Consider the following 9,735-nt stretch of genomic DNA (forward strand, 5'->3'; position numbering starts at 1 on the left):
GCACCCTAATAAAGAAGTGAAAATGCTAGGATAAAGTAGGTAGGCTAAGTATATGATGGTTGCAGAATAAATGTGTGATGAATGGTTAAGTTTAATGCTTAAATCTGTGGATTTCATCATTTGGACAAAGCATAACTCACATTGAGGACACATCAAGAAGCAAATTCAAATTTAATAATTTCCCTATCCATTTTCCCCCTAAGTTTCACTAATTTCCCCTAAGTACTAAAGGCACTTACAAAGTTAGAGGGGTTCAGAGCATTTCTCTGACTTTTGGAGGGACTGGACCCTCGACCCAATAATTGGAAATGCCTAAAGTACTTAAATCCCTTCATCAACATTTATCCCTCCACAAACTCATTCATCCCTTGATAAAGCTTTTCCTAAGTAAAATCCTATTTTACTTAGGGAAATTAACACATTCTCTATATAAAAACCCTCATATTCACTTAGCCTAAGTTTTAAATGTGTATGATGAAAATAATTTCGGAAACATTTTACTTAGCGCGCATTCATATTTTTCAAAATCATATCAACCTAAACCCTCATATTCACTTAGCCTAAGTTTTAAATGTGTATGATGAAAATGCTTTCGAAAACATTTTTACTTGGCGCGCATTCATATTTTTCAAAATCATATTAACCTTTAAATTAGTATTATTATTTAACCCCCGAAAACAACACTACTCGTGCCCGTATTATTATAAAAATCCCAAATATTTACATATCTCGTCCCGCAGTTAAATATAACCTTAATAAAGTCAATAAATGGAATTAATTAACCAATCTGCGGTTAATTAAGAACCCGAACCCCCACCATACTAAATGAGGATTAATTAGTCACCAGGATTAATTAATAACTCAGTGACCAATCAAATTGCCCTCAATATGAGCAACTCCTTTAATTAATATTGGGCCCGCCCTTCGTTATCCATCAGTCACTTCATCACCTCAACCACCGTCCGATCAGATCCCTCAGATCCGACGGCTATCGCTCATATCGCATGGGCCTTTTGGTCGACCTTTAGTGTGTGATGTGAGCGGTTTCCCGAATAGTGCTGATGCTATGTGTCAAAATATGTGTGGAATCGCATGGTCCTTCCTAAAAACCATTTCCCCCCCATAAGCGGTGCAATGAAACCCGCTTATTGCCTCCCACAAATGACAAAAAATGTCAAATCACCCCCGCTAATGCAACTTGTCCATTTCACAAACCTGCCAAAAGATTGACTTTGCATAAAAAACAAGGTGCAATCCATTTTCGTCCTTTATTCTTAAAAACTCATGCATGCAGCCACTACGTAGAAATTGACCAACTTATACGCAAACCATCAACCACCCTGAAAGTTGCTGCCTGACACCACACTAGTCCACGGTGTGCTTCCAGTCAACCAGTACACCATTACTAGTCGCTCCATAATAGGTGTTTACCAATTTTCTTCTAGAAATCTTGTTACATACTAAAATTCCTCTGCAATTACATTGAAACCCCAAAATTCCAGTGTAATTCAGTTGTGAAACTTACAGTAAAAAACTCCTAGGACCCCTATTTCACCTATCTCACTCAAAAAAGCCCCATTTTCATCTCTGAATCCACAAGAACAAAAAATGGAAACCCTTGTGGCCCTCAATGTACCTCCTATCACTACTCATAGTGATTTGGATTACCTCCCCTTAGCAGATAAAGATTTTCAAATAAAGGACCTTGAACCTGATAAAAACCCCTTGAAAATATTTTGTTAATGCTGGGACAATTACATGAATGGCTCTAATACCATAGGAGTTTGGGAATCAAATCTCCCAAGGTACATGCTCCCTTCTGTGCACATTTTCCCTGACATTATCCATCAATGTCATGCCAATTACAACCCCAACCTCAGAGCAGTAATGTCCCCCAATCAAACTGTTCTCTTCACAATTACTACTGATTCAATCAACTATAGTTTCAGCCCGACCAGAACCTCACTCCCATTTCCATTGGAGAATTACTGGAAAAATCCACCAAAATGTCTAATTCTAAACTCAGCCGTCTTTGCCACACTTTCATAGATGAGAGTCACATCCCCAAAGATCCCCCTCCCTATTTGACATGTTTTTTCATTGATATGGGCCAAAACATTGTTAATATGATTGCTAACATAATGGGTTTCAATACTAGTGAGTATGTGGATGAATTGACTCTAGTTCTCATGTCTATCTTCACCCCTAGTTAGCCTCCTACTATCAAATATGACTATGCTGCTTTCATTGCTGAAAAAATCCATGCCCAGTTCATGAGACTAGAAAATGAGAGAGTGTTTAAGTATTCTACAGTCATATATCACCTTTTCCTTTACTATCAATCTGACAAGTTTCCTTTCTCTATGCATAAGCTTGATACAAAAGGTAGCCCTAGGTCAATCATTTTTTGGACCTATATTTTCCACTATTCATCTTCTTCTCCCTATTCATACATTGACTTCATTGATCAGTTTGTCCATCTTGTAACCACCATGCTGACAGGAGTTTCTCCTCCTAGAATCAGTGATGACATCAAAAGAATCCTTCAGTTGTCAAAGCAGTATAGGATAGGTGACTGGTGTTTATACAAGAATCACACAGAGATCATAGCCTATGGGTGTGAATTGACCCCATTCAAGTTGCCCAAGTATGTCCCCATCAGATTATTATCCCTGGAGTACTACAGGCAAATAATCAACTCTAATCAAATCCATTTTATGAAAGCAAAGAAGAAAGCCCAATTAAGGATCAAAGACCACTTAGGCCCATTTGTATGCAACAACAGCAAAGTAGGGCCAGTCTAAGTGATAAGGGTTTGCCAGTCTATGTGCACCCTAATCAAGAAGTGAAAATGCTAGGATAAAGTAGGTAGGGTAAGTAGATGATAGTTGCAGAATAAATGTGTGATGAATGGTTAAGTTTAATGCTTAAATCTGTGGCTTTCATCATTTTGACAAAGCATAACTCACATTGAGGACACATCAAGAAGAAAAGTCAAATTTAATAATTTCCCTATCCATTTTCCCCCTAAGTTTCACTAATTTGCCCTAAGTACTAAAGGCACTTACAAAGTTAGAGGGGCTCAAAGCATTTCTCTGACTTTTGGAGGGACCGGACCCTCGGACCAATAATTGGAAATGCCTAAAGTACTTAAATCCCTTCATCAACATTTATCCCTCCACAAAATCATTCATTCCCTTGATAAAGCTTTTCTTAAGTAAAATCCTATTTTACTTAGGGAAATTAACACATTCTCTATATAAAAACTCTCATATTAACTTAGCCTAAGTTTTAAATGTGTATGATGAAAATGCTTTCGAAAACATTTTACTTAGCGCGCATTCATATTTTTGAAAATATTATTAACCTTTAATTAATATTATTATTTAACCCCCGAAAATAAACTACCCGTGCCCGTATTATTATAAAACTCCCAAATATTTACATATCCCGTCCCGTGGTTAAATATAACCTTAATAAAGTCAATAAACAAAATTAATTAACCAATCTACGGTTAATTAAGAACCTAAACCCCTGCCATACTGAATGAGGATTAATTAGTCACCAGGATTAATTAATAACTCAGTGACCAATCAAATCGCCCTCGATATGAGCAACTCCTTTAATTAATATCGGGCCCGCCCTCCATTATCCATCAGTCACTTCATCACCTCGACCACCGTCTGATCGGATCCCTCAGATCTGATGGCTATCACTCATATCGCACGGGCCTTTTGGTCGACCTTTAGCATGCGATGTGAGTGGTTTCCAAAATAGTTCCGATGCTATGTGCCGAAAGATGTTTAGAATCGGCGGTCCTTCCTAGAAACCATTTCTCTCCCATAAGCGGTGCGATGAAACCCACTTACCGCCTCCCACAAACGACAAAAAATGTCAAATCACCCCCGCTGATGCAACCTGTCCGTTTCACAAACCTGCCAAAAGATTGACTTTGCATAAAAAACAAGGTGTAATCCATTTTCGTCCTTTATTATGAAAAACTCATGCATGCAGCCACTACATAGAAATTGACCAACTCGTACCCAAACCATCAACCACCCTGAAAGTTGTTGCCCGATGCTGCTCCAGTCCACGATGTGCTTCTAGTCGACTAGTAGTCCATTACCAGTCACTCCATAACAGGTATTTACCAATTTTCTTCCAGAAACCCTGTTACATACTAAAATTCCTCTGCAATTATGTTGAAACCCCAAAATTCTAGTGTAATTCAGTTGTGAAACTTACAGTAAAAAACTCCTAGGACCCCTGTTTCCCCTATCTCACTCAAAAAAGCTGAATCCATAAGAACCAGAAAAGGAAACCCCCGTGGTCCTCAATGTACCTCCTATCACTACTCCTCATAGGGATTTGGATTACCTCCCCTTAGTAGATAAAGATTTTCAAATAAAGGACCTTGAACCTAATAAAAACCCCTTGAAAGTATTTTGTCAATGCCGGGACAATTACATGAATGGCTCTGATACCATAGGACTTCGGGAACCAAATCTCCCAAGTTACATGCTCCCTTCTATGCACTTTTTCCATGACATTATCCATTTTCCCACAAACTCATCCGTCTTTGCCACACTTTCATAGATGAGAATCACATCCCCAAAGATCCCCCTCCTTATCTGGCATGTTTTTTCACTGATATGGGCCAAAACATTGTTAATATGATTGCTGCCGTAATGGGTTTCAATACTAGTGAGTATGTGGATGAATTGACCCTAGTTCTCATGTCTATCTTCACCCCTGGTCAGCCTCCTGCTGTCAAATATGACTATGTTGCTTTCATTGCTGAAAAAATCCATGACCAGTTCACGAGACTAGAAAATGAGAGAGTGTTTAAGTATTCTATAGTCATATATCACCTCTTCCTTTATTATCAATCTGACAAGTTTCCTTTCTCTGTGCATAAGCTTGATACAAAAGGTAGCCCTAGGTCAGTCATTTTCTAGACCTCTATTTTCCACTATTCATCTTCTTCTCCCTATTCATACATTGACTTCATTGATCAGTTTGTCCATCCTGTAACCACCATGCTGACAGGAGTTTCTCCTCCTAGAATCAGTGATGACATCAAAAGAGTCTTTCAATTTTCAAATTAGTATAGGATAGGTGATTGGTATTTATACCAGAATCACACAGAGATCAGAGTCTATGGGTGTGAACTTCCCCCATTCAAGTTGCCCAAGCATGTCCCCATGAGATTATTTTCCCTGGAGTACTACAAGCAAATAATCAAATCTGATCAAATCCATTTATGAAAGTAAAGAAGAAAGCCCAATTAAGAATCAAAGACCACTTAGGCCCATTTGTATGCAACAACAGCAAAGCAGGGCAAGAAGCAGAGGAAATCATAGAGAGCAGGATGCATTTAAAGAAGAGATTTGGCTGGAGATATGATCCTCACAGTTTCATGTGTGATAGAAGAACAAAACACAAGTTGTCACCTTATATCCATCACAACATCCCTGAAATAGAACAATATGCTAATATGAATGAATGGAGAGAAGGAACATTGATAGAACCAGAAAGTGACAAAGTTGAAGTTGAAAATGTAATGAAAGATTTGGAGAAGAGACTTGACTTGGACTCCTTTGTACAGGTTCATGAAGAGTCTTCCCAAAGGCTAGCCCAGGAAACCGGTGCTCCCACAGCAGAGCCTTCGGAGAGGGAAGCTCAAAAACCAAGTTCCTCAACAGCAAAACAACCAAATACTACTGAACAACTAGAAAAATCATAACGTCGACCTGAAATATCTGTAGAGTTAGATCCACCACAGCAACATCCAGCTCAAACAGACATGGGTAATCCTCTAGTGTTACAAACTCCTCTAAATGAGGAAAGGAACTTAAAAAGAGACAGGGAAGCATCTACCCCTCCAAGCATACCTACAGATCAACCCTTTTCTAAGAGGCAAAGGATGAATCCATATTCAAAAGAGGAATTCATTGGAGAAACCACAGAGAGCATGAGAAGTGAAGGAGGAGATAGTCTACATACATTCCCAACTAGTGGGACACCTTCAAGCTCACAGAGGCAAGAACTGGAAAGGCAATAGAGCATAGAAGTTTCATCTCTCAGGTCTTCTTCTGAGAAGATTTTAGATATAGAGGGGAAATTTAAAGAAATCAAGACAAAGAATGAGCAACTGAAGGTCCAAGCCTATGCTTAATACTTAAAGATGGCCCCTACAAATCAAATCAGATTGATGTCAGCCTTTGACATCAAAGAGGGAAAAATGAAAATGAGTTTCTTAAAGCCCACAGTGCTGCAACCAAAATCTTTGGCAGATTACCTCAAAATTGATTTTGAGGTCTTAGCCAAAGACATCCACCCCATAGACCAGGTCTTAGCCAAAGACATCCACCCCATAGACCAGATAGAACTACACAAACAGATAGGGGAGATGGTCTATTCTACACTGACTAGCAAGGCAATGATGACACACAGGTTGAAAAATTCACTGAGCAACACTACTGCCCAATTGCAACTAGAAAATGCCTCCTCACAGGCAAAAGACAACATAATCAAATCATTGGAGGAGTTAATTATTGAGTTGGGCCATGACCCAAAGGATGTCAAGGCAGCAGAGAGCCTAATAAAGAAGAAGAATGAAGATATAGTTGCACTTAGAAAACAGTTGAAGTTGCCACCACTCATTCACCCTCAAACTGCTAAAGTGATAGAGAAGAAAAATGAAGAAGAACTTATGGACTTAGTCCTTAAGTTAAATGAGTAGCTAAAAGAAGCAGAGCAGGAATTGGAAAAAGCAGTACAGTCAAGGCAGAGTGAGTTGACCACACAGCCTCAAACTGTAGTGCCTAATAGCAGTCCCTTCCACATTGGCAACTACTTTAGCACCAAATATTCCTTTGGCAACAGCTGCACCCATAGAAGCAACAGGTACATCACAGGCAGAAACATCAAATCAGAGTATAGAGGACTTAATTAAGTCCATGGAGGAGATGAAACTCCAAGTCATAGAACTGCAGAAAGTGAAAGAGAAATTCACTACTTTGGAGCAAAAGTATGATATATCAAAAATGAATTATGCTGAAGAAATAAGAAAAAATAAAGGCTTGGCCCAACAGATTAAAGCACTGGAGAAAGATCTCACATTTGAAAAGCCTTTGGCAGATATTAGAAAGATACTGTGGACCAATATCATTGATTCCATCAATGATATTTGGTCATCAATTCAAATTATTTTTGAACAAATTGATTTAGTGAAAGTTGCTCTTGAAGAAATTGAGAAAACCAAAGAAGAACTAGGTAGGAAACTTGAAGAAACCATCATATTAATTAACTTTCTAAATAGTAAGAACAGGCAACAATTGGAACAATTAGACATTGAGGATAGGACTACTACCATCCTCGAAATAAAGAAAGTATTGACCAAAAGAAATCTGATGCAAGGCTTAGAATGCAGATGTCAGAGCATGCATGAAGACATAGATGACTTCATGAAGAAATTTGACATCTTAAGAATAAAAGGACTCCTTAGTCCTTTAGTCATCAATGATAAATTAATGGTTTAGATTGAGTATATCAACAAATTACATCATCAGGCTAACAGTCAGGCTAGTACATCTGCAGTCAAGGCATTGCCCACAGGGAAAGTTCTCTATGATGGTTTGGAGAACCTTTTTTACATTGAGCATGAAGTGAAGCACTTATTCTTAGTGCAACCCAATTTTGTGAAGTACACAGAGGCAGATGAAATCTACAGAAATTTGACAAGGACAAGAATACCAAAAGATGATTGGTGGACCAACATGACTGACATCCTATAAATTACCATGACTAAAGTGAGGTAAATAGAAATAATTACCACAGTAAAGTTTGGTAAAAAGGGTGAACAATGGTGAACAGGTAAAGAGTATCATATACAGGTGAAAGAGTATCAGTGAAAAGATAAAATCAGATGTCCAGCATAGAATTACTAGCACGACAACAAGATGCACATTCATAGGGCCTGCCTCCAACTCCTTCAACAAAAATAGGGACAACAACAATCAGTTCACATTGCATCTGTCTCTACATTTATGTAAAAGATATTTTGTTTTCCTAGAACAAATCTCCTTTAGTTATGAGATATTTTGATGTAAAATTTTTGTATAAATACTTCCTTATTCAAAGTATTGGGGGTGGATTCTTAGACATTTCTGTATACAATTTAATTTTGGAATTGAAGTGTTGTTGAACAAATTTTGTATGGCTGGTTGGAACAAAGTAATAAAGCAAAGGACTTTTACAGGACACCTGTGTCAAACAAGAAACAAATAAGTATTCTATATCTTTTGTTTTTACAGTTTTTCTGATTTAATAAATATTCATATGTGTTTCATATCTGAATGATAAATGAAAAGTTATATTTCAGAAAGAGATTTACTGCATTCTGTCCTAAAATCATTTATTTTTCTTATTGTTTTCTTCTAGGCTATTATAGGTAGGGAATTATTAATTTCTCCCTGCTTTCATAGTTTATCACTGTGACCATTTAACAAAGAATACTTAATTACTTTTTGTTAATGAGCACCCACTTTCCATCATCTTGGACCCTGTTGAAGGATTCTTAGTTGCCCTTCTTCCCTGATTCAAGACCATTTCACCCATTTGAAGCTATCATTTGTCTTTTGTTTAGCTATCTTGCCCTGTGAAGTTCTCCTTTGTTAAATCAACCTGATCCAATTAAGCCATCCTTTAGTTGACTCCATAGCCCAATGGCCTGAAATACCTTGTTCTATCCATATGCTCCCGAATTCCACCACCAAACAAAATCAAAACCCCCCAAGCTGTCATAACTAGACTAATATCCCATAAAACAAAGGTAAATTATAAAGAGAGAGCCCTCTCTGAGTACAGATTGGCTAGATTCTGTACTTAAAAGATTGGTTTGTGGTTACCTTGGAGTGTCCCTTCTTTGATAACTTCTAAGGGAAAATCTGAGTGATAACATAGTGGCGACCATACTGGGGAAAGACCAATTCCTCAGTCAAAACAAGTCTTTAAGAAATACAAAGTTTAATTACATGCATCTTGAGGATTTTATAGAAGTTATTTTTATGTTTTTATAAGAAATTGCAAAACAAAAAACCTGAAATCTGGCTTTAGAAAGAACTCGATATACTAGGGCTAATCCTAACCCTAATCCACCCCTAGTGTTCGAGAACCCAAATTTGATCCCCAGAATTGTTAGAAGACAAGAAAGTTTTACTAGCCCTTGACCCATATTAAGATCTCAATCTTGTCCGGTTGATTGGCTGTTCCTAGAAGACCTACCTTTTGAAGAGTACTTTGAAACCTCTTTGTTTCGAACTTCATCTGATTTTGAATTAATAGACCTAGTCCAAGACCCTGAGTTCATCAGAGAAATCAAAGTTCAAAGAGCTAATTTTTTGATTGATAGACATTTGCAGAACTCACCTCAATCTGATCTTACCATTGAAGGAACCCCTAATCCTTCTGTAGTCACTTCTTTTTCCGCTAGCCCATCATCTGTCCCTCATATCTCTTAACCTCAAGCCACTCCACATTTGACTTTAACCCCTAGTTCTCCATCTACACTCAAACATCCACTGTTACCCCAACTCCAGTCTTTGTTTCAACACTACTTGCAGCAATGGCTAACAGGTTTACTCCTCTTGTGCTGCCAGCTAATCTAGGTGCCATGCCCCCTAACTACCAGAGTATGATCACATTCTTTGATGGTACTGGAACCTATACAAA

The sequence above is a fragment of the Pinus tabuliformis genome, chromosome 2_2, assembly GCF_031772625.1.
Source record: "Pinus tabuliformis cultivar Carrire ecotype Pingquan chromosome 2_2, CPIR1, whole genome shotgun sequence".
NCBI lineage: Eukaryota > Viridiplantae > Streptophyta > Pinopsida > Pinales > Pinaceae > Pinus > Pinus tabuliformis.